This window comes from Bos javanicus, chromosome 10 (genome assembly GCF_032452875.1).
Source record: "Bos javanicus breed banteng chromosome 10, ARS-OSU_banteng_1.0, whole genome shotgun sequence".
Lineage (NCBI taxonomy): Eukaryota > Metazoa > Chordata > Mammalia > Artiodactyla > Bovidae > Bos > Bos javanicus.
This window is the reverse complement of record NC_083877.1, coordinates 7,738,620-7,757,476: the sequence shown is the minus strand read 5'-3', so window position 1 is coordinate 7,757,476 and position 18,857 is coordinate 7,738,620. Positions and strand designations below refer to the sequence as shown.

General features: G+C 40.7%; 1 protein-coding gene across 2 annotated transcripts in view; it reads right to left on the bottom strand.

Annotated features, from left to right (window-relative positions):
• IQGAP2 (IQ motif containing GTPase activating protein 2) overlaps positions 1–18,857 on the bottom strand; it is a 307,710-nt gene that overhangs the window by 191,354 nt on the left and 97,499 nt on the right. The window lies entirely within an intron of this gene.

The following is an 18,857-nucleotide window of genomic DNA, read 5'->3' as shown; positions in this document are numbered from 1 at the left end:
GGGCCATGATATCATATCTTCCTCTAGCTAGTTGAACTGCATTTTCTGATTGTTAACAAAGAGATTCTTTGTGGTTCTGCATTACAAGCAGAGTGAGAAATTGTGGCCTCTTTTCTGCCCAGACACGTGGGCTTGACTGGTCGACACTGCCTTCATTTCTGCTTTTCCATAATCACAGAGCTGTACTTTGTACGTCATCGGATTGGTATTAATCAATTCCCCCAAACAGGGTTCCATTGGAGAACAGAAGCCTCGCAGGAGCCCTGGATTATTATGAAAAGACTTACGAATTAGCCCAACTTCTGTGAATTTTTTAAAAAACGTTTAGGACGCATAGTGTAAAGTCCCAGGAAGTCAGGTACAGACTGGGAGGCAGGCTTTTAGCTAAGGTGCTTTTATTTCATCCAATTCCAAAGACTGATTCCCTACATTATCAAGGCCAGAATTCTGCTGGACACCCAGGTGAATCTGAGAGTGGGCTGTCCTGTGCCTTACCCTCCAGCCCAGTAAGTGACCCAACAAGGCCCACACCCACCTCAGAGCTGTGCCCCCTGATTTATAGATTCCTAAAACGATAGTATGGTGTGCAGGGTCCTGCTTGAGTTAAAGATTTCTTAAAACTGTACATAAAAAAATCATTAAGCAAAGGGCAGTCAGATCTATCTAATCTTGTCTGCCTCAAAAAGCAGGTAGATATGCGCACTGGAGGTATAATCACCTGAATCAGGATGTATGTAACAAGTCTCTAAAACTCTGAATCTTTGCCCCAACTTTGTTTGCTCCTAATTATCCCAATTTAAGCCGATTAAAAGAAATGCAGTTACTGAGCAGGAGCTCTTCACTATTTACTAGATGAACTTTTTTTGTCTTCAAAGCACTTTAGAAAAAGTAGGTTCTGGACTAGACTGCTCGTGACTCTCCCACTCTATTCAGGGCTTGGTGATGAAAGCTGAGCTATTATTGCAGAGCTGATTGGACAGTAAGTGATTAGAAACTCCTTCCATGTATTATACTTGCAACCAGCTACAGTTTCATCCCCTTTTCAGCTGTGTCTAGTCTATTTGACATCTGCAGACAAAAGTGTATGCTTTTTAGAAAGACGTGCAAATTCTCTATTTCAAGACAGGTTGCAAACATTTGATATAAGATCTCAAATGAGCAGAGCATAGAGTATGGTTCAAATATCCCTTCCTTTGAAAATTAATACTGAAAGGAAATTCATGAGTTTGCTAATTACATTTCTTCTCCTTTTGATATCAGGGTATTACACAGTTCTCAGAAAGGTATGCAGTTTATAATGGGGATGGACAGTAGTAAGAAAAAAATGCCACCATTTATGTAAGTTGGATGTAAATAGGAACCAAAAAACATAAAACCTCAAGGTCAGAAAGGAACTTAAAAGGTCACTTATCCCCCAAACTCCTGTTTCCTGACTAAACACTCAGAAACGTTAAACGCCTTATTCAAGGCCAGTTTACTGATATCCAAGGCACTAGGAATGCAGATTTCCTTGGTTAATGACTGATCTTTCCATTCTACCCTACTATCAATGCTCTATCACGGGATACAGGAGTCAATCTTTCAGTCAATGATAAACATTTTAGAATGAACCACAGGTTTACCTTGCAAATTCCTTCTGAATACTGATGAATTCTTTCCCCTACATCCAAACTTTCAACCTATAAAATTTAGCATAACATTCTTTGACTAAGTCAAATGAACAAATTCAAACATCCTCCTACTGGCAAAAGCACCTGAGACTGACTCTTAAAGTATTGTTGTTCAGTCACTAAGTCATGTCTGACTCTTTGCAACCCCATGAACTGCAGCCAGGCTTCCCTGTCCTTCACTATCTCCCTGAGTTTGCTCAAACTCATATCCATTGAGTCATCCAACCATCCATGCCATCCAACCATCTGTTAAATTTCAAAGGTTCTATCCCATCCTGTGTTGACCAAAGGAGAGAGTAGAACACGACAGGCCACAGCCTTCTCTCTTCCCTCTGTGTTTGCAACAGAGGAAGCTCCTAAGTGGAGAAGTTTCCGTTCCCATTAATAGCCCAACAAACCCATGCCATCACATGGGAGAATGATGTCATTGTAAACATGTAACATCTCAGGGAGATTCAGTCAGCTGTGTTTTTAAAAATCATCAATTCTTTTGAGTGACTCAGACAAGATAATCCAGAAGAATGGTTTTCAGAGTGCTCCCCAAACCAACAGCTTTCGTAATTCCTGGAACTTGTTAGAAATGTAAATTCTCCAGCCCATCCCAGACTTACTGAAACATAAACTCTGGGGGGTGGGACACAACAATCTGTATTTCAATAAGCTCTCCAGGTGATTCTGAAGCAACGTTTGAGAAAACTGAATCAGAACATTCCAAACGCTCCACTGATTTGTGCTGACGGCCTGATGACCCTGGCGCACAGACATGCATATCATGGTCTCTAGTTCTCAGTGCTCTCTCTACAGGGGCCCTGAAACTTGTGCAAAGCATCAAGCTTATCCAAGTTAGATCATTTTCTGGCAACTATCTATGGCAGACGCTGCCTAAAAATGAGTCATTTTCCAAAAGTATGGAGGAGTCTTATGAAGACAGAATTTATGACTCAGTTTTCTATTGTTTAAGTGGACAACTAGTCCTAACCATTACAAATTAGATTTCGCCTGCTTTTCCCCAAAGATAGAAACTGCAACATTAAATGAAGAGGAGTGAAATACGATATAGTGACATGAGCTCACTGTCTGCTGTGTTGTGACTTAGGAGAAGTGGGTTTGATTGATACAATTGGTTACACACGGGCTCTGCGCTATTGAAGAGGACATTCTATCATTAAGGGCTCAGGTCCAGCACTAAGTAAGATGGAAATCTGGACTAATGATTGAATCTCCTGGTGTTACTACTGTAGCAAAGGAAAATTGGATTACAAAATTTATTAGTAAGAAAGATTTAAAAATGCCTGAAAAGGGGGCATCAGAATCAATGAATGCTTCTACTTTAAAAATAGGTAAGAACTGCAAAACACTGAGGAAAGAACCCAAAGATGACCTAGATAAATGGATAGAGACCTTTCACGTTCAGAGACCGGAAGACTTAATATAGTCAAGATGTCAATTATCAAACTGATCTATTGATCTAACATAAGCCCCATCAAAATTTCAGGATTTTTTAGAAGTATAGACAAGTCAATAATAAACTTTATATGGAAAGGAAAGGGGGTTCAAGTAGTAAAACAATTTTGAAAAAAAAAAAAAAAGAAAGCTAGGGGACTCAGATTACCCAGTGTCAAGACTTTCTGTAATATTAGCAGAAGGACAGACACACAGATCAATGGAACTGAGTATAATTCAGAAGCAAAGGCATGAGAATAGGATCAACTGAGTTTTGACAGAAGCACAAAGGCAATTCAATGGGAAAAGGGTAGCCTTTCCAACAAATGGTGGTAGAACAACTGGAAATCCACAACCAAACAAACGAACCTCAACACGAACTTTAATTTTATACAAAGATTAACTCAAAATGTTTCACAGACTTAAAACATCAAAGTATAAAACTATTAGGAAAAAAAAAACACAAAGAGCATCTCTGTGACCTTGGGTTAGGCAAAGGGTTTTTAGGTAGGACACTGAAACACAAACATAACACGAGAAAAATTAATAAACTGGACCTCATCAAAATTAAAAACCTTATGACTCTGTTAAACAGGGTGGAAAGATAAGCTACTGACTCAAAAAAATTTGTTGATCATATGTGCAAAAAAGGACTGTATCAAAATGTATTAAGAAGTCACAAAACTCAACAAGAAGAAGCCTAATGGTTAACATGGGCAAAAGATACTGAACCAAAGAGCATGGAATAAGATTAGCCGTCAGGAAAACACAAAATAATAAACCACATCAACTTACTGCCACTCAGCCATTTGAATGGCTAAAACAAAAGCACAACAAAACAACAAGAAAATGACAATATCAAGTGCTAAGGAAGAGGCAGAAGAACTAATATTGTCATACATTGCTGGTAGGGATGCAAAATGGTACACCCTGGAAAATTATGTAGCAGCTGCTTCCCATATGACCCAGCAATCTCACTCTTACATGCTATTATAATAATAGAGAAATAAAAAGCTTACAATCACACAAAACTCTGTACATGAGTGTTTATAACAGCGCTATTCATAATGCCAACAACCAAAGATATCTCACGTGTTCCCCAGACTGTGGTACCTCCCTACGGTGGAGTACTTCTCAGCAACAAAAGGCATGAGCCATCATTACACACAACAACATCAGTGAATCTCAAAGTAAAAGCCAGTCTCTGAAAGTTACTACTTTATGATTCCATTCACATGATGTCCTGGAAAAAGCAAAACTATGGGTCAGTGCTTGTCAACAGTTAGGAGTAGGGAGAAGGCTTGATTACAAAGGAGCAGTACAAGGGAGACTTTTGGGGGCTGATATAACCGTTCTGTATCCTTATCGTGGTGGTGATTACACAAATATACACAACTTATAAAACTTATAGAACTTTACACTAAAAAAGTGAATTTTAATGTATATAAATTAGAGATAATAAACAGGTTTATTGGGCTAATAGACAATATCTTATGTCCTCTGGTATGTGAGTAGATCCTAAGTAAAATAATAAATTCCTAATAGGAATTTCCTGCTTTACAAAGGTTTAGACATGTGTAAATCAAAAACTTGAAACTCAATTATTTTAATTTACTAAATTCACATTGGATCCAAGTGTCATTCTGGTTAACTATATTCAAATGCAAAATTTAAAAACTCTCCCAAAGAACTTTTATTATTCTCCTAAAAACTGAGAATCAGATGGAGATATTCTAAGTGAATTTCTTCTGGGGTTCCATCAACTCCACTAATATTTTTTGGTAGGTAGCTAACAAATTCAAGATGAGTTTGGGCAAATCACCTCTGCCCAAAGAATACTAAGAATCAGCAGGTGAATGGATGTCTAAGTCAAAATGCAAAACTCTCCTTAGTTATGTCCTTTCTCCCACGTGTGCAGCACTAACATTTTAGTGATTAATGTCTACAGTAAACTAGAAGCTTTCAATTTAACCCTTACAACAGTCTGTTTTCCAGTTGAGGAACAATTGTGTAATCACACAATTCAGTAAGCAATAGGTATAACTTCTTATTATCGCTACCCAACTCTCTTCCCCAATCCTGAACATCTCCAGTGACGTAAAAAGAAATGAAACCTTTCCTTCCATGGAGCAAGCATCTAATCTCCTTATAACAGATTAGACTGTCAGTTCAGTTGCTCAGTCACTCCAACTCTTTGCGACCCCATGGACTACAAGCACACCAGGCTTGCATGTCCATCACCAATTCCCAGAGCTTACTCAAATTCATGTCCATTGAGTCAGTTATGCCATCCAATCATCTCATCCTCTGTTGTCCCCTTCTCCTCCTGCCCCCAATCATGCCCAGCATCAGGGTCTTTTCCAATGAGTCAGTTCTTCGCATCATGTGGCCAAAGTATTGGAGTTTCAGCTTCAGCATCAGTCCTTCCAATGAATATTCAGGACTGATTTCCTTTAGGATGGACTGTTTGGATCTCCCTGAAGTCCAAGAGACTCTCAAGAGTCTTCTCCAACACCACAGTTCAAAAGCATCAATTCTTCGGCATTCAGCTTTCTTTACAGTCCATCTCTCACATTCATACATGACTACTGGAAAACCATAGCTTTGACTAGATGGACTTTTGTTGACAAAGTAATGTCTCTGCTTTTTAATATGCTGTTTAGGTTGTTCAAAACTTTTCTTCCAAGGAGCAAGCATCTTTTAATTACATGGCTGCAGTCACCATCTGCAGTGATTTTGGAGCCCAAAATGATAAAGTCTGTCACTGTTTCCATTGTTTCCCCATCCATTTGCCATGAAGTGATGGGACCTGATGCCATGATCTTAGTTTTCAGACTTGTTGAGTTTTAAGCCAACTTTTTCACTCTCCTCTTTCACTTTCATCAAGAGGTTCTTTAGTTCTTCTTCACCATACGGGTGGCATCATCTGCATAAAGGTGGCATCATCTGCATATCTGAGGTTACTAATATTTCTCCTGGCAATCTTGATTCCAGCTTGTGCTTCATCCAGCCCAGCATTTCTCATGATGTACTCTGTATATAAGTTAAATAAGCAGGGTGACAATAAACAGCCTTGATGTACTCCTTTCCCAATCTGGAACCAATCTGTTGTTCCATGTCCAGAAGATCTAACTGTTGCTTCTTGAACTGCATACAGATTTCTCAGGAGGCAGGTCAGGTGGTCTGGTATTCCCATCTCTTTCAGAATTTTTCACAGTTTGTTGTGATCCACACAGTCAAAGGGTTCAGCGTAGTCAATAAAGCAGAAGTAGATGCTTTTCTGGAACTCTTACTTTTTTGATGATCCAATGGGTGTTGGTTCCTCTGCCTTTTCTAAAACCAGCTTGAACATCTGGAAGTTCATGGTTCATGTATGTTAAAGCCTGGCTTGGAGGATTTTGAGCATTATTTTTGCTAGCATGTGAGATGAGTACAATTGTACGATAGTTTGAACATTCTTTGGCATTGCCTTTCTTAGGGATTGGAATGAAAACTGACCTTTTCCAGTCCTGCAGCCACTGCTGAGTCTTCCAAATTTGCTGGCATATTGAGTGCAGCACTTTCACGGCATCATCTTTTAGGATTTGAAATAGCTCAACTGGAATTCCATCACCTCCACTAGCTTTGTTTGTAGTGACACTTCCAAAGGCCCACTTGACCTCGCATTCTAGGATGTCTGGTTCTAGGTGAGTGATCACAACATCGTGATTATCTGAGTCATTAAGATCTTTTTTGTACAGTTCTTCTGTGTATTCTTGCCACCTCTTTTGCTTCTGTTAGGTCCATACCATTTCTGTCCTTTATTGTGCCCATCTTTGCAATGAAATGTTCCCATGGTATCTCCAATTTTTTTTGAAGAGATCGCCAGTCTTTCCCATTCTATTTTTTCCTCTATTTCTTTGCGTTGATCACTGAGAGAGTTATTAGAGTGTAAAACCAAGTAAGTCCATTACTGCCATTTACAAGTTTAACCTTGTAATTATGAAATGAAAAGATGACTCCAGTTAGAAGGAACTATATTTGGGGTAGCAGTAAGCAAATTCAGAAGGAATATGTAAGTGTGTGTACTCACCTCCCTGAAATCACATCTCATGACTGCAGCATATCTGTGCATGCATTCAGTGATATGTGAAATAAAGAAATATTCTGGAATAAAGGCATATGATATCTCTAACGTATTTCCTATATCCTTCAAGCATTAACCTGCCTCAGGGGAAAAACTTATTATATTGTCCTTGATAGATTAAACAGACCACTGAAATCATGACTGACAACCATTACTTAGTCTTCCCTGGTGGCTCAGATGGTAAAGAATCTGTCTGCCATGCGGGAGACCCAGGTTGGATTCCTGGGTTGGGAAGATCTCCTGGAGAAGGGGATGGCAACCCACTCCAGTACTCTTGCCTGGAGAATCCCATGGACAGAGGAGCCGGGTGGGCTACAGTCCATGGGGTCACAAAGAGTCAGACACGACTGACGAAACCACCATCTTTCCTTGGCCTTTGGGTGCCATTTTCTCTCCTTAAAATTTACTATTTTTAACCGAAGGATAAGTGCTTTACCACGTTGGTTTGGTTTCTACCACACATCAGCACAAATCAGCCATGGGCAAATTCATGTCACTCTGTCGTGAACCTCCCTCCCATCTCTCACCCTGGCTGCCATTTTCTTGACCAGCTGTCTTACCAACTGTTCCCTCTTCGCTCAGGAATCCCACATTCACAGAGAAAGGAGCCATTATCTCACCTGTCTCTCTATGGGAAAGGGCATAGGCATGCCAAGTGGCCTGTGTGGGACCTGACCAGGGACGGAACCTGCCTCCTGCAGTCAAAGGGCAGAATCTTAAGCACTGGACCACCAGAGAAGTCCTTGTATTTTTTCTCCTTTTTTAAGGGAAAAAAAAAAAAAGGATTTACAAATGGAAGCATTCTTGTCTATTTTTAAAATATAGTATTTTCTGGCACTGAAAACAATATTTTCAAGGTAAGAGAGCAATTCTTCTCGGGAAGGCAACATGTACAAACAGAAGTGATCGCATAATTTTCTTCTCTATAGAGAAATGTCACTTGTGAAGGAAGCCCAATTGTAAATGTTCTAAGATCTAGTTTACAGATGTCAAACACTCAACATCTTCCATGGCTACTTTCTGCGCTATTTCAAAGCACTGAGAATGTTATGGACAACTTCCCATCTCACTCATGTCCTCCCTTCCTCAATACTGTTCCTGCAATTTGTATTTCTATCATCCTAGAGAATTACAAAATAACTTTTAATTAAGTAGAATCCAACGTAGACCTTAAATTTAATGAGAGACAAACATCTTAAGCTACTTTTTTTGTTAAAGTTATGATTTTGGAGAGTCAAACAAACACAGTAGCCTAAAAATATGTAGCACCCGAAACCCTAACAACCTAACCCTTTATTTCCTCAAGACAATAAAACATATAATAAGACAACCTAATATTTTGGTAACTTTTTGGCAGCCAAATTTCATTATTGATTTACACTGAGTTTACAGTCAACTAAAATCTTAAGTCCATTTCCTACATACTATTAAACTGTATCTCCTTTTGAAAAGATTATCCCTTCTTGTTCCTCAATGGGAACATTTCTATCTCTAAATCCACTTCTTGTTCTGACTTTCCTGCTGATATCTCTCTTGACCTTTATTTTTAAACAAAACAAAACAAAACAAAATAAGATCATTTTTCTAAAAGCACAGCACATTCATTCTTTGGAGTCCTGCCATCTAACATCTGGACAACTCTCAAGTTGAAATTTAACTTGCTGAAATGTGCTTTGCTTAAACAATCTGGAAAGCAAATAAGACACAAATCTGGTCCTATAAATGCCTACTTCTTTATCTCCCTCTCACCTCTGCCCTCAAGCCAAGATTCTTCAAGCTGAACTCAAATGTTGAGGCAATAACTGAGCTACTAATAAGCTCTTCTAGCTCACTCTTCCTTGGTGGCTCAGTGGTAAAGAATCTGCCAGCAATGAAGGAGCACAGGTTCAATCCCTGGATCGGGAAGATCCCCTGGGGAAGGAAATGGCAACCCCCTCCAGTATTGTTGCCTGGGAAATCCCATGGACATTGGAGCCTGGCAGGCTATAGTCCATTGGGTTGCAAGAATCGGACATGACTTAGGGGCAAAACAACAACCTTTTACTTGTGATAAAGAAAAAGACCTAAGAGGTATAGAGTATTGATTTTCACTCAGTTGAAAATCTTTTACTGGAATTAAGCCACAAGAGGTTAAAAAAAAATGAAGTTTTATCGATAGAAGAATTACTTGGCAAACCCACAAGATTCCTTAGTTCTCAAAGAATGCAAATAGTTATTACAGCATTGTTTACACACCATTTTTAATATTCTAATAGGAAAGATAGCAAAGGTATTCATTTATTGTGCAACAAGGGTTTCTTTTGGAAAAGCATGTGGGCTTTTGGTTCAAAATGTACTGATTAAAAATTGCTAATGCCAATCAAAACTCTTTATTCAAGACATAGTAGGGCAGCCAAGAAAGTGAGTATAAACCCCAAATAAATCTGTCACTGATCCAATACCAGTACAACACTCTCATGTCAGAAACAGCTGTTTTCCTGTGATTCACATGCCTATCGCATGGGCAATGGGCTTCTCTTTCATTATACTTAACAGTGGGGCTCTGGATAAAGAGACTGGAAACAGATACACTGAGTTCAGCCGAATGCATTCTTCCAGGGCCTATTGTATTCAAAGCTCGACAGTGACTTGCAAACTGGTGGAGGGAACACATTGTCTTTGCCATCACATCACGTGGTCCGATTGTGCGGGGAGAAAGTACAACGCAGTGTGGAATACGGGACTGTGAGAACAAGTGTCAACAAAATGTTACAGCGTGCTGACAGAGCTCCCTGTTGACTTCAAGAAACAACGGCTTCTAACAAGACTTCATGGTCTACAGGCTCCTCATGCAGATGATGGAGAAAGTGAGATGGAGCAGGTGCACAGAAAAAGGTGTGGGGCCCGGGGAGGGATACGACCAGGACAGTGTTTCTGGAAGATTCATCTCATGGCAGCAGGCAGCAGGTGGGACAGGCTGAGAGTGGGGGCACCAAGTGTAAGCAGCTAGCATAGCAGCAGTTGGACGAAGACAGAGAAAGTATACATGGAAAAGCTCATCCACAAAGCTACTCAAAGACCAGGTGCGGGGTGAAAGACACTGGAATGTGAAGTATGACTGATGTTTTAGCACTTGGGTCAGTAATTTTAAAAATGGAGAAAATCCTGAAATTGGAGGGAAAGTCTTGAGGATTACCTTTAAAAGAAAAAAAAAGACAATTTTTAAGAGCAGTTTCAGGTTCACAGGAAAATTAAGGGAACAGTACAGAGATTTCCCACCCCATCTCCTAGTTCCCCTTATTATTAACATTTTGAGTTACAGTGGCACGTTGACTACATTTGATGAGCCAACATTGAGACATCATTATTAACTCAAGTCCACAGTTTACATTAGGGGTCACTCTTGGTGTTGCACATTTTATGAGTTTTGATAAATGTATAACGCAAAGAGATTAAACCAGTCAACCTAAAGGAAATCAACCCTGAATATTCATCAGAAGGACTGATGCTGAAGCTGAAGCTCCAATACTTTGGCCACCTGATGCGAAGAGCCGACTCATTGGAGAAGACTCTGATGCTGAGAAAGATTGAGGGCAGGAGGAGAAGGGAGCAACAGAGGATGAGATGGTTGGATAGCATCACCTACTCTATGGACATGGATCTGAGAAAACTCTGGGAGATAGTGAAGGACAGAGGAGAGTGGAGTGTTACGGTCCATGAGGTCACAAAGAGTCGGATGCGACTTAGTGACTGAACACCAACCACAGAATGTATAATTTTTCTCCATATATTCTCTACTAACAACACCATACAGAATAGTTTCACTGCCCTAAAAATCCACCCTCCCTCCCCCGAGCCCTTGGCAACACTGAGCTCACTGTCTCCATAGTTTTGCTTTTTCCAAAATGCCATCTAGCTAGAATATGTAACCTTTGCAGGCTTAACTATTTTCAAGGCCAACTTGCCCAACAGCTTTCACTAACTTTCACTATGCAGTTAATAACTCTGTGGCTTCTTTGAAAGATGGAAAGTTAATGAACTTGAGTATCACAAATCTACTGTGTAAGTAACTCCTAGAATCTCCACATTACATATGCTCACTAATGCAAGTGCTTTAATCAGATCAGATCAATCGCTCAGTCGTGTCCGACTCTTTGCAACCCCATGAATCGCACCACGCCAGGCCTCCCTGTCCATCACCAACTCCCGAGTTCACTCAGACTCACGTCCATCGAGTCAGTGATGTCATCCAGCCATCTCATCCTCTGTTGTCCCCTTCTCCTCCTGCCCCCAATCCCTCCCAGCATCAGGGTCTTTTTCAATGGGTCAACTCTTCGCATGAGGTGGGCCAAAGTACTGGAGTTAGAGTTTTCTTCTATTCCAGACCATCACCTTATTAAGAGTGATGCTTCGATGGCAGACAGACCTGAGCAGCAGAGCCTTCCCTGTCTGCTCTGATCTTGAGCAAGCTAATCTCTGGAAACTCCGGGATTCCTAAACCCTGGTGTTTTGGGAACAATACCATGCTCCTCAAAGGACTGCTATAAGGACTGAGATAATATATCTAAATATGTTTAAACAGTGCCTAATACAGAGGAAGCACTCAATAAGCAGTAACTTTAAATATTTCATGATCTCTGCATAAATTTTCTACCAATGAAGGAGCATTAAAACTAGCCAAGGCTATGAACTAACTAAGGCTATGAGATGGCTGGATGGCATCACTGATGCAAAGTAAATGAACTTGGGCAAACTCCAGGAAATGGTGAAGGACGCCAGGGAAGCCTGGCATGCTGCAGTCCACAGGGTCGCAAAGAGCTGGACACGACTGGGCATGACTGAACAGCAACAAGGCTATAACAGTTCAAAGGTAATATTTTATATACATAGTAAATAGCTATTAAAGGCAAAACAGTACTGTCATTACAAAAAACACTTTTCACTGAAAATTATGATTTATAGACTCTTGGTGAGTCTAAAAATCTGTGAATCACCACACTCTCAGTTCATGTTATAATAGGAGAGAAGCATCCCAGACTCATTGTAGCTTTAATGAACCTTTTCCCTAATTTAATAGATGATATCACACACCTTAGAGTTTGGTTTCTTTAGAGACTGATACCAAGAAGCCCAAGTTATCTCTTAAAGGTCACCAGTCAAGAGTAATTAAAAGTGTTTGATGTCATAGAATGGAAAGTTAGATTCTAGAAAAGAAAGGTTAGCATGTGCTTGCTCAGCAGGGAGAAGAGATGGGAACAGGAAGCTCCAGGGGTGCCTAGATATTTGTAAGTTTTCCTTTGATGATACAAAAGCCTTGCACAAAGACTGAGTTCTATTCTTTGAACCTGTCTTACATTCTCTGTGTTGTGGATATCATAGTAAGTATCTCAGGGTAGGATTCAAGACTGTATGCATTAACAGCAAATTTTTTGACTAATGGCCATGTTCCACTAAAGTTTCTGTCTTTAAATAGTTTGTCTTTCTAACTTGGACAGACAATGGGAATGAGAATCAGAAAAATGCATCTCCAAAGCACCCTAGGGAGGGTCTGAAATGTATTATGCTTTTGCCCCAAGCATTTCTATAAAAGAAAAACAAACCAATCATCTCTATACATTCATTCAAGGTGGGCACTTAATCGCAGTTACCTACACTACATTGGGAAAAACATTTTTTTTTAATTTTTAAAAATTTCATTTCTCATTCAATCAGGGACTTCCCTGCTGGTCCAGTGGCTAAGATCTGCACTCCCAATGCAGCAGACCCACATTCAATCCCTGGTCAGGGAACTAGATCCCATATGGTGCTATCAAGACCCAGTGTAGCCAAATAAATAAAAATAAAGATTAAAAAAATTCAATCAGGTAGAGCTACATAATTAATAATGTAAATCTCTTCAGTGTAAAAAACAGAGCTCTCCAAATAACCATTTCCCATAATTTTAAGATACAAAAGATTGTTAGCAGCTCTTAGTGGGGAGAAAGTTTATTTATTCTCCTCTGCATATCTACCATGGGCAAAGCACTATGGATACAATTCTCATGTACTGTCGTATGAATCCGCCCATCTCCGCCCTTGGCATTCTGAAGTCTAAACAGAAAGACGGCCAAGTAAGGACAAGGAATTTCAACACCAGGTACCAAGAGAGGTAGTTGATAAAGCGCAATCATATTCTGTTTTTCCCTGGTGGCTCAGCGGTTAAAGCGTCTGCCTGGAATGCGGGAGACCCGAGTTCGATCCCTGAGTCGGGAAGATCCCCTGGAGAAGGCAGTGGCACCCCACTCCAGTATTCTTGCCTGGAGAATCCCATGGACGGAGGAGCCTGGTAGGCTACAGTCCATGGGGTCGCAAAGAGTCGGACACGACTGAGCGACTTCACTTCACTTTTCTCACTCAACATTATAATCCTATACATTTTCTGGTGTTAATATATAGTCATTGGTGATGTCCGCCCGGCTAGATTAAACATGGTCAATATTATGCTAAGACAAGCATGTGGCATTTATTGAATCTGAGATTCTTTCTGTAAAAGAGTGTAAAGAGAATTTAAAAAGATACATTAAGGCATTATACATATAATATAAATATTTTAAAATACATATGAGAAGGAAATGGCAACCCACGGCAGTATTCTTGCCTGGAGAATCCCATGGACAAAGGAGCCTGGTGAGCTACAGCCCATGGGGTTGCAAAGAGTCAGACACAACTGAGCGACTAACACACACATACACGTGTGTATATACATCTATACACACACACACAAACTGTTTACCAAGAGTTTCCCACAACCGCAGGGGGATCAGCGGGGCAGGTGGAGGCTTTCTGCTTCTGTGTTTACAGTTCGTTTTAATAAATTAATAGTACAAAAGGCATCTTGCTGGTTTGATGTCATTTTGTAGGTCTAAGCATGTTGGAAGCTTATTAATTTTCAGTGAACTGGCCCATTTTCTGGCCTGTTCTTTGTCCATATAACTACTAAGTTTTTAGTTTTTCTCCTATGAATTGTATGCATCCCACTTGGTCTTTTTCAGTTCCAGGACTCGGTCTGTAAATTGCTGGAGGAACTCGGAAGTCACCCCTGTATCAGTGCACTGTGCAGGCTTCCCTTTCTTCAATTCCCAACCTGTTTCCATCTTAACACAAACTGGTGCCAAGGCTGCCCCTGCCCTTGTATGCTGTGCCGTTCTTCCTTCATCCCCTCTCTGGGTTGGTTTGGACCTGTGTGCGATTTCTCAAAAACCAGACACATCCAAGGTTTATTTTGATAATATCTTACATGTATAATAGAACCTGTTTTTTCCTTCCATTCTCCTCCCCACTTCTCTATATAATAATCCCATAAAGGGTAAGACCCTTCTTCTACAAAAGAAGAAGCTATCTCCTCCCCAAATCCTGTTCACAGGCAAATTCCATTGTTTAGCAATGCTTATCAGCAGCAATGAAGAAAGGTGACTATCTTGCATCTGATCTCTTCAAACAATGGTCTCTAAATTTTCTGGATCACATACTAATACTAGTAAAAGTATCCTTAGTACATTAATTTACAAATTATATATGTACAATACAGCTTATCAGGGTGATTTATAGCACAGCTCTGGCCCCAGAATCCCTGGGTTTGACAGCCTACCGCTCAACAGTTACATTAGCAAGTTATCAAACATCTCTCCTCCTGTTTCCTTATCTGTGAAATGGAGATCATTAGGTTTTTATTAGAATTAACTAATATATATATAAAGAGCTCAGAACAGTGCCTGATAGAAAGAGCAACTTAAGTGCTGTTACTGCATACTCATATTGTCTACATTTTAAAAAACAGACTATTTATTTTGGAGCAGTATTAGCTTCACAGAAGGCACAGATTTCCTATCAGTCTCCTGTCCCAACACATGCAGTCTCCCCCGTTACCAACATTCCCCCACCAGAGCGGTACACTTGTTATGATCAATAACCCTGTGTTGAGAACTTGTGTTTGCATGTACACACTGCTATATTTAAAATGGATAATCAGCAAGGACCTTCTGTATAGCACAGAGAACTCGGCTCAATGTTATATGGCAGTCTGGATGGGAGGGGAATTTGGGGGCGATGGATGCACTTTATATATACATACATGGCTGAGTCCCTTTGCTGTTCACCTGAAACCATCACAACATTGTTAACTGGCTATACCCCAACACAAATAAGTTTTTTAAGAAAAATAATCCTATGTTGACACATCATTATCATCAAAAATCCACAGTTGAACTTTAGGGTTCACTCTTGGTATTGCACATTCTATGGGTTTGGATAAATGTATAATGACATATATCCACCATTATAGTATCATAGGACATATTTTCACTGCCCTAAAAATCCTCTGTGCTCCATCTCTCCGCCCCTGCCCCACTCCCTGGCAACCACTGATGTTTTTACTGCCTCCAGAGTTTTGATTTCACCAGAATGTCATATAGTTGGAATTACACAGCATCTAGACTTTCCAGATTGGTTTCTTTCACTTAGTAATATGTACTTAAGTTTCTTCCATGTCTTCTCATGACTTGATAGCTAATTTCTTTTTAGCTGGAAATACCACACTTTCTACATTCACCTACTGCAGGACATCTCGGTGGCTTCCAAGTTTTGGTTATTATAAAAAAAGCTCTATAAATATCACTGTGCAGATTTTTGTGTAGACATAAGTTGTTAACTCCTTTAGGGAATACCAAGGAGTGGAACTGCTGGGTTGTATGGTAAAAGTATGCTTAGTTTTGTAAGAAACTGTCAATCTGTCTTTCGAAGTGGCTGAACCATTTTAACTCCCAAGAGCAATGAATGGAGTTTCCGAAGCTTCACTTTCTTGCCAGCATTTGGGGTGTCAGTGTTCCACATTCTGGCCTTTCTTATAGGTATGCAGCGGTATCTCCTTGTTGTAATTTGTAATTCCCTAATAACACATAATGTGGGATATCTGTCTATATGTTGATTTGCTATCTACATATTTTCTTTGATGAGGTGTCTATTAAGCTCCTTGGCCTTTAAATTTTTTTTTTTTCTTATCGTTGGGTTTTAAAAGTTCTTTGCATATTTTGGATGACAGTCTGTTATCAGACATGTCTTTTGCACACAGTTTCTCCAGGTCTATGGCTTGTTTTCTCACTCTTGCCACTGTCTGTTGCAAAGTAGAAGCTTTTAATGTTAATTCCATGCTCAGTCACTCAGTCGTCTCCGACTCTTTGTGACAAGTCCAGTTTATTTATTTATTTTTTTATTGGATCATGCCTAGGGCTTCCCTAGTGGCTCAGATGGTAAAGAATCTGCCTGCAATGCAGGAGACTTGGGTTCAATTCCTGAGTTGGGAAGACCCCCTGGAGAAGAGAATGGCTACCCACGTATTCTTGCCTGGAGATTTCCATGGATAGAGGAGCCTGGCAGGCCACAGTCCCTGGGGTCACAAAGAGTCGGACACAACTGGACGACTAAGCACAAGTGCTAAATGCTTTCACGACTAAGCACAAGTGCTAAATGCTTTCACGTGTTGGGAAAAGGAACTTACTGACAGTGAACTAGATGTACTTAGACAAGGGGTGAAGATGAGAGTGAAAGAGAGACTGAGAAAGAGGAAATAAACTAATCCTTCCTCCTCCCCGAACACGAGGTCTCTTAGTTTATTTTCTTAGGGCTAAGAATGAAGACCTCAGAGGTGTCTAGGAACTTGAAAACCTACAGCGTTTTGGTGGATCACAGAAAACTTTGGACACTTTCTGACTTCACACTAGTTATCTGCCCGCTTATGCCTGGTTGCTGGTAGGATAAACAGACTGCAAGACACTGAGTGTGTCTATTCTTAAACTTGTCAGCCTAGCACAGCGCCTGGGCTTCCGCTTACTTCACGTTTAACAAATACTAAGGATCTGCACGTGTGCGTCTCAGAACCTCACTACATAACTAATAGCAGGTTCTGGTCAAAGCGTGGAGTTGCTGGACAGAGGAGCCAGGGTAAGGACGTGCTTACAAGGGATGGGAACAAAGTTGGGTCCAGTACAGTGCTCGGAATATAATGCTGGTCTGTGAACATTTCCTGAGTGACCAAATAGACTCTAAAAAACTAAAACAGCACAGAGGAAAGGAATTCAAAGCAGTTTGATCAAAAGTTACAAGCTCAGAGGTCAGGAATAAACCTGTTTGACTCTGGACGACAGACCACTGAGGAAGTGAAGAAGATGAATCTGGAATGCCAGTTAGAGGCTTGACAACAAAATATGCTGATATAATTCTACAGTTTCCCAAGTTTATTATTTAATAGGATATGTTTTTTTTTTTTTTAACGAAATTACCCTAAGGAAATCAGCACCTATAAAATGCAAACTCTTCAAACCTCTCCCTCCCTATTCAGTTTCTTTTATGAGAAAAAGCCCTGTTCCTTTCACCTTTTATCATCACAAATGTATTATTAATGAAATATAACAGCAGCACCTACAGGTTCCTCCTTAAGAAAGCCAACGATGGGAGCACAAAGAGCTTGTACTTGGGTGACCCCTCCAACCCTGGGGTGACTCCCCACTGTGCCTTGTGTCCAGAGTGGCCTTGGTAAACTCCTTAAGCTGTTTGAGCACTGTTTTGAGGACTAAATGAGGTGACATATGTAAACTGATTGACACCGTACCATGCATTCATTCATTCACAAACCAAATACTTGTCAAGTGATTCCCTTGAGCTGGGTCTTGCTCTAGCCACTGAGCATGTACTTTGAGCAATGACACAGTCCTTATTTTGATGAAGTACAGCTCTTCTGAGAGAGCCATGCAGACCCTAAGAATTCACACGACGGAGAAGGACCTCATATGAGCATCAAGGGAAGGCTGCTCTAAGGACATGGCCCTTAACATGAAAGGATGGTGGGCAGTAGCCAGAAAGAGGGCACTTTAGCAACTAGGGGTTTATGTGAGGGCTCTAAGGTGGGATGGGTCCACCCAAGGGACAGAAAAGACCAGTATGGCTGGGGGAAAGGGGAGGTGCTGGAGATGAGGGAGGGAGGCAAGAGTCAGATCACGATGGGTATTCAGAACCATCTTAAGGACAGAGATTTAACAGTCAGAACTGATGAAACGTGGATGCTACTGAAGAGAGAAGGGGAGGGAGGCAGAGCGGTGGGAGCTCCTGTGCTGTGTGTTGAGTGGATGATCGCACGATTCATGTGCCAGAATCCCGGGGTGGGCTGCCATTTCCTACTCCAGGGGACCTCCCCAACCCGGGGATTGAACACAAGTCTCCTATGTCCTGCACTGGCGTAGGTTCTTTACCTCTAACGCCACTGGGAAGTCGAAGATAACACAGAGGAGACCAAACCTGTGATTTTGCTGTTGGAGTAAAGGTTTTAGTTGGGAGTTGTTACAAAGTCATGTGTTTAGATCTGAACATTTGAAATAGTACACAGAAATCCAGAATGCTGACCAGTGACAGATCCAGGACCGAGAAGTAGCCTGGGCCAGAGATTTTACATTTGAAGTGTCGTCAGGAAATCGCACCCACATTCATTCATACCACAGTGAGAAAGTACAGATTGAGGAGAGAAGAAAGCTTTGCACTGAGTCTTGATAATTTCAGCCTTTAAATGTTGATGACCCAGAGTAGCACACAAATGGTGGGAGAGTGGTGGCAGA